Source organism: Mytilus galloprovincialis, chromosome 1, assembly GCF_965363235.1.
Source record: "Mytilus galloprovincialis chromosome 1, xbMytGall1.hap1.1, whole genome shotgun sequence".
NCBI lineage: Eukaryota > Metazoa > Mollusca > Bivalvia > Mytilida > Mytilidae > Mytilus > Mytilus galloprovincialis.
This window is the reverse complement of record NC_134838.1, coordinates 33,989,517-33,997,620: the sequence shown is the minus strand read 5'-3', so window position 1 is coordinate 33,997,620 and position 8,104 is coordinate 33,989,517.

The window sequence follows — 8,104 nt, the reverse complement described above, 5'->3', positions numbered from 1 at the left end:
ATTAGGGTCAAAATAGGACCCTTACCAAATTACTCATTTTCATATTAACAACATGTCGATTTTGAAAAAAAAAAAAAAATGTGAACCTATGTTACTAGAGTATAATGATATTAACATTAAAAATCGCTTTTCGTCTTTTTTTGTATGTATTCTTACAAATAGTCAACTGAAAAGATATACTGTTGACATACTGTTCATTGACCTAGTTTACGTCGATTTTATCTGTACTTTTTTTCACATTGTAGACTCTTTAATTATAAGAAAAATCTTTCCACATTTTTTACCTCATGACTTAAGATCTACGTGTAACTTTAAATTTGCCATTTTTCTAAATTTCTAAACTTAAATCTATGCATGTTTTCAAACGGAAAAATTCCTTTCCGCACTGTTGGCTAGATGTCAACTGTCACAGTGTAATATTTTAACTCTAATTGTCTTATTAAAAGGTCGGAATCTCGTTTTCATCTCAATCTCAGTATCTTCCATTTATTGTCAGTAAATGAGGTATGAAGGGAATGGCCGCTTGCATCAATGCTCCTCCATGGTAAACAGCACAAGGTCGTAAGGGTATAGAATCATCACTCGTATCATTCTAATCTTCCTGGTAACTCAACCAGTACTGAATCTATAATATACATCATATGTATCATTATTATACATGTTATAGTTATAGAAGTAAACAAATGGGGAATTTACTATTTTATCCATTTTATAACCAAATATATGAGTAAAATAAAAATGAATTTTATAAATATAATGGTTTATAGTTCATTGGAAATCTTAGAAGGCTAAATATTAAAAGTCTGTTGAAAGTTGATGCCCCGCCCTCAATAACTATTTAGATATTTACCTAAAGAGGCATAACCCAAATAAAAACAGTATTTTACACAAATTCATACATCTGAAGGAAATCTTAAAAAGCGATATATTTAGAATTTACATTAGTGTATGGATTATAGATACATTTGCGTAGTGCAGTATATTTTTTTAAAGAAAAATCATCATAGCTCAGTATGTATTGTAAAAACCAAAACGAAAAAGCTTTGAATGAAGAAAACGTTACCAGTATTAAAAAAAACCACTACAAAAACACTTCAACTTCAACTGTACCCACATACCTTTCAAATTCATAATTTTTGTAAAATAATAAAAAAAAAAAAAATGCCAGACTATTTTTTTCTTTTTAAAAAATGTCCTGTACAAAGTCAGGAATATGGTCATTTTTATACTATAGTTCGTTTATGTGTGTGTTACATTTTAACGTTGTGTTTCCGTTGTGTCGTTTGTTTTCTCTTGAGTGTGAATTCACATTACTATAAGACGTGTCACGATACTTTTCTATCCCAAATTCATGTATTTGGTTTTGATGTTATATTTGTTATGCTCATCGGATTTTGTCTAATGCTTAGTCCGTTTCTGTGTTTGTTATATTTCTAAGTTCTGTCGTTGTTCTCTTATATTTAATGTTTTTCGATCGATTTTGAACAGCGGTATACTACTGTTGCCTTTATTTATAAACTAAGTTGCCAAAACCTAGTTTTGATTGCCTTGTTATAACACAGAATGGTTGTTTCAGTAAAAACCTATCAATTTTCAATAAATATAAAAATATAAAATGGACCAACCCTTTTTTTTAAGTACGTTAGTTTAAAACACATACTAGTATAGCAAGTATAACAAAAATGGAAACAATCGTTGAGGGCAATATCGTATAGCGTTATCACCCATAAAACTGTATCTTTTAGTTGGTTTTAATTGCAATAGTGGGTTATTTTCCTTACTATTAAATGATTGGGCGCATTTTCCTATTCTCCGTTTTGTATAAATCTTGCAACTAGTCAGTTTTAGAACGGCAATAGGTGATTACTATGATTTTTGTCATATAGAAAAGTCTTTCAGATGAACTACACCCTTTCTGTGAGAGTTTGTAAAAGAATCAGATCAATAGTAATTCGTGGTATGTTAAAGAAAACAGGATATTATCGAGAAATACTTGATTCGTGAAACGGAATATGAAAATTGCACGAAACATCACGGACACAATAGAAAGAGATATTTATTCTTATTCATATCGAGAAATATGATAACATCAGTCGTCTAACGCAGAACATTTTCAATATGTTCTCAAATGCGAAAAGATGAAAAAATGTATAAACACATACAGGAGTTGCAAAACAATGTGTGCTTTCGATCAACACACCAACCTAAAGCAGAATACTGTGCATGCTTGATACTTTCGACTGCGTCTTAGTTGTTACAAAGACATTTGTCAAAATAAACTTTATTTTCATTCTGTTGGTAAATAAAACTGTCATTAAGCTATGATAATGTCATTTTTATAAATTAGCTTGACAGGTTGAAGAGAAGTGATGATTGGACAATCTAATTATGGAGTAGAATTCGAATTGTCACAGTTTTGTTACATTGTTATTCTCTTCAAAAGGAATCTAAAATTAGAATAATTATAGTCATGATTATGGTTTTCTGATACAGAATAAATCTTGTCCTACATGAAATATAAAGGTAGTACACCGGTGCTAAGTTTAAGTGACAGGATTAAACAGGTGAAGACTGAAAATGACAGGTTTAAACGGATTAAGATGGAACCAAAATAAATATAATTTCATGATTCCAATTAAAAACAAACCAGTAAGTCGTCAGGGTAGGTAACTCTTACTATAGATACATCATCCTTCACGTGATTCCTACGTCATATAGACTTTTAGTCAAGAAGTAAATGTCAAAGCCATGGACATGACAAACTGGTGTCAATATATTTGACAAATAAACCATATAGGTTCAATAAAAAATAGGAGATACCAGGGAACAATAACACAACTACTCGGATAAAACAAAATGAAAAGTGACTATTAGACAAAATGATGACTTCAAATATTCAATTAGGAACCTTTGGTTCAATAGCTTTATTTGTAAGCACATTCTGGAATACCTTATTAACTTAAACATATCAACTATATATTCACACGATGCGGAAGAAGACCATCACCTTCAAGTTCCAGTTCAAGTAAATTAAAATTGCATATTTAAAAAAAAAAATGACAATGAAAATATACTGGACAAAAAAGTCACATTTTGATAACGTTAATTAATGGAAAAATTCGCATTAAATAATCTCCTTAGAATCCAACTAAATAAAAAAAAACCCAATCTTTAGATCTGTTTTTTTTCAGATATACGATTTTATCGTTCAATGTAGTAATATGCTCCTTGTGATCTTTCTATTTATGACGATGCATAACGAAAATAAAAAAATATAAGAAAATACGAAAAAGCGTTATAGTGTAGATTTCAGATAGTCGAACAGGAATAAAGGATTTTCACCTTTACTGTAAAGATTACCCAATTGTTAAATAGCTAAAATGATCTAATGGAACAATTTTCAAAGATATCAAATATTCTCCAATTTAACGTAATGTTTTTGCGTTATCTGATATTGCTCAAGTAGTGTAAAACTATATGTGTTAGTGAACTAACATATAATGATTTAATAATAGTAAGAAAAGTCTCCATTTTGAAAATCGTAATCGAATTATAGCAGGAAACATTCCAGATGAAAATTGATCTCAATTTTTGTAGTTTAACAATTGAGATAATTGTAGAAGGAATGAATTAAGCATATTGTATGCACTGTAAAAAATACGATATAAATGGTATAGGTTTTTAAATACTTTGATCATGGCCACATGTACTTTAAGACTGCAAAATTGGGTTTAAACATTTGTACTTTTAGAGCTAGTTTGTCTTTGTTAAAAAAGCTAAGTACATACGTTCAAAAACGTCATTTGCGTGTAATTGTCGTAAATGTATTCATACAGGGAATTGAAATAATGAATGAAAAATGCAACTTATGGATTCAATATTGTTACATGAACAATTATAAGTGCAGTTTCATTATATCGATACGACCCAACAGTAAAAAAAGAAATCAAAACATTCACGGCATCTGTATAGACTGTTTAATACAGAAGAATGATGATCTTGTGCATGATCTGCAATCTGTGCTGGCATAAATTTAAGTAATTTTTTATCCTCAATGCTCTTCAACTTTGTACTTTATCTGGCCTTTTTAAAAATTTTGTTATTCGAGTGTCACTGCTGATATCTGGTAGACGAAACGCGAATCTGGCGCAAATACAAAATCTCAATTCTGGTATCTATGATAAGTTTGTTTATGGGCCGGATTGGTAAATATGTTCTCAAAATCACGTAAAAAGAGGTTACTTGATGTAAGAAGATGTGGCATGAGTACTAATGCGACAACTCTCCATCCAAGTCACAAGTTGTAAAAGTAAACCGTTATCGTTCAAATATATCTATTAATTAATGACCAATTAGTTATTTATGAGGAAACACAATTTGAGTTTCAAGGACTAATTAGATATTATGCATATCTGTCTATGGCAAAACTTTGACTATCAATAAAAGGCTACATGATAGATGCTACAAACGAGAAAGATAGGTTTACACCAATTGAAATCATAAACACTTGAAATCACTCCCGAAATTTGAGTGTTCTTTATTGTTGATATGTTTAGATGTACATGCCAATTTCCATTTCCAACTTTATGTCCTTCTGCTGCGTTAATGTAATTGGATTAATCTTAGTCTTAGGTCATATAAATAAAGGTAACAGTAGTTTACCGCTGTTCAAAACTGATACATCCATGGACAAAAAACAAAATCGGGGTAACAAACCAAAACCGAGGGAAAAATTAAGGAGATTTGGTATGCTTGTAAATCATACAACTATCCATCAGAGATCAAATACCATGGATTTGATTATTGCTGTCATTTCTGAGTTTTTGTATGATTTTACAATGTCTTGTTAATAGCTCTTTTTTGTGGTCTTGTTGTCTTTTAATGCTGGATTGCAAAATGAATGCATGTATTCCATTTGAATATTATATAAAAAAAATGTCCGCGTCTTTCGTGTTTAGTATATCTATGTTAAATGTTGTATCATGTACTAATATCATCAGTTAAAAGATGTATGAAAGTTATGTCTGTCTAGCAAAGCGACACAACTCAGATCTAAATAGGTTTTTTTTTTTTAAACTTTTACTGTTTTTGTGCACTTTTTTTGAGGGGGGAGGGGGAAGGGGGTAACAGGTAGAAAAGATTTAAAAGAGAAATGCTAAAGATATGATTATGATTGATGAAGTTTAAAATCTCCGTAAATGAAGAGAAAATTGGTTTGAATGGTGGTATGCCGTCTCATATATTCAAGGATTTATTCATTCTTGGCCCTTTATGTTTTTGGTTTGAGCGTTGCCGATGAACATGGTTGCGTTCAATATCGTAGCGGCTACGTAGAGTTTTGTCTTCTGAATGAGTAGCTAGAATAGCTGCTATCAATATCTATGTAGCAGCTAGGCTAGCTACACGTTCAATAGTCATAAATCTTCGTAGCCCTATATAGCCGCTACGATATCGAACGCAATCCTGAAATGAGCCCCGGAATCAGTGTTTTTATGCCTTTATCGACCCTTGTAAACATCTTTCCCTAACGGTCTCATTGGTTACATCCACATTAATATATAAAGTGAGTGATGCTTTACTTCACAAATTTTCTTTTAATAATGTCAGAAGTTGCTCAAACTTTTACAGGCAAAGTTGGCCTTAAAGTAATTTTGCTTTTCGCTTAAGGTCTCATTTATTATATCGCTGCTCGGGTACCGAAATATTTATAATAAATCATCGGCTAACACCTTTTTGGTTTGAGCCTTCATGATAGGTACATCCAAATCCAAAACAGCCATTCGGATGCACCAAATTTATGAAAACGATATGGTCATAACTTATTAAAAAACTGAAAATCCATAACACTAAATCTCTTTTTAAACTTTAACAGAATTTTTCGAGAATCGACTTATAAAAATATCTATTAAGATTAGCATTTTGGGTACTTTTCTTTATTTCGAACAATTATTCAAAAACTCCTTTGAGAATATAATGGAGAAACAGACGACATATATAGAATACCGGAAGTAAATATTATATTTCAGGAAGTAGAATCGTATTATCGTCATTACTCTCTTAAGTAGAAATTAATGTCAGAATTAATCACACAACTCCATAAATCCTGCTCTAAGACATTTGATGGCGCAAAGGGAACATGCAGATATAAACTAATACTGGGTAATTTCTATTTGCCTGAATTAAGGCTAGTTGTCAGATCAACTAGTTATTTTTCCCTGTTTTATTTTCAGTGTAACGTATTGATATGCATCTTCAAATAGTAATTACTACCATAATGCTTTTGCGTATAAATAATATCAAGCATAATTTTTTTTCTGAATTATATAAACAGCTGCATCAAACTTGTTACGAACATGAAATACGATATAGAAAAAGAAAAAAATCCGAGTATGTTTAATCATTTTTACCTGAGTTCTTAGCGGTAAAGTTGAAGTCATCTCTTCATATTGTTTTACGGACGCCACCATGCATTGATTTACAATTATGGACACTATTGTTATAGATGTCCACATCATGTTTCAATTTGTACAGGGAGAGGGGGAGGGGAGGTTGTTGTTGGTATGTTTATTTTCTATAGAAATATTTTTCATCCCAAATTTGATGAAAAAAAAAATCTATTCAAGATTAAAAGATGGCAAAAAAATATTCTGCATGCCAATTCCTCCATACCTGTTAGTGTTAAATTTTGAAAAATAATCTAATTGTTCACGTCTAAAAACTAAATAAATTTGACTAAGAAGATAAGAAAAATAACCACACCGCCCCCTTTTTGAAGTTAAATGGTTGCTTCCTAAAACATATAATTATGGTCATTTCAGGCGGATCTTTAAAGAAAGTTATCTTTATGAAATTGTCCAGGTAAAATGATCTTTTTGGAGGAATACATGATCTAGCGCAGAGGTAAATACTATATATAACAGGAAGTTAATATCGTATTATTGTCAATACTCTCGAAATTAATGTCAGAGTTAATCTATCAACTCCATTGAACCTGATCTAGGACATTTGCTAGTGCAAAGAAACCAATCATATATATATTTTTTACAGACATATTCTCTCTTTGCTAGAATTAATGCCTTCAGTCAGATGTACCTTTCATCTTTCGTGTTTTTTAAATGGAACTCGTGAATATGCATCTTCAAGATTAAAAATGATTTTCATCTATCAAAATCAGTTGTGTGACTATTTGTCTTTTTTAAGCTCAATAATATGAGTCTTTATAATACATAGACACATTTTTAATCCTACAGCTTTATTAAACTTGTTATGAAAATAATAATAGATATATAAACTCCAAATATGCCATTTTAATCATCTTAACCTTCCAATTATTCCTAGTTGTAAGGTTGACTTAATCTTTTAACAAAAATGTGTCCATAGTACACAGATGCCCCACTCGCACTACCATTTCCTACGTTCAGTGGACCGTGAAATTGGGATAAAAACTCTAATTTGGCATCAAAATTAGAAAGATCATATCATAGGGAACATATATACTTAGTTTCAAATTGTTCAGACTTCAACTTCATCAATAACTACCTTGACCAAAAACTTTAACCTTAAGCGGGACAGACGGACTAACGAACGAAAGGACGGACGGACGAACGGACGCACAGACCAGAAAACATAATACCCCTATACTATCGTAGGACTAAGGTGAGTCATAAAAATGTTTTACGCACGCCACCATGCTTTTGTTGAGTGGTATATAATATCCTTGTCACAGATGACCACGGATATTTTCCAACTAGTGATTGGATACGGTGAGACAATGTGTAGATCAATTTATTTATATTGGCGCCCAATCAATCATGCAATATCAATAACCTTTCTCCAGTAGCAGTTTTTGAATTTTGAGGGATATTTGTCTTATGGGCAATCATTCCACTTCTCCTTTATTTTTCTGTAGTAGTTTTAGACAATACAGAGAATAAGCTCTTCAGTGATCCTGTTGTTCCTTTGTTCTTCTGTTATAGTTGATGTGTTTCTCTCTTTTTTTTTTGTAACCTTGATTTGTTTTCTCTCAATCAATTTATGACTTCTGAACACCGGTATACTACTGTTGCCTTTATATAATATATCTTATCAAAACATAATGCATAAG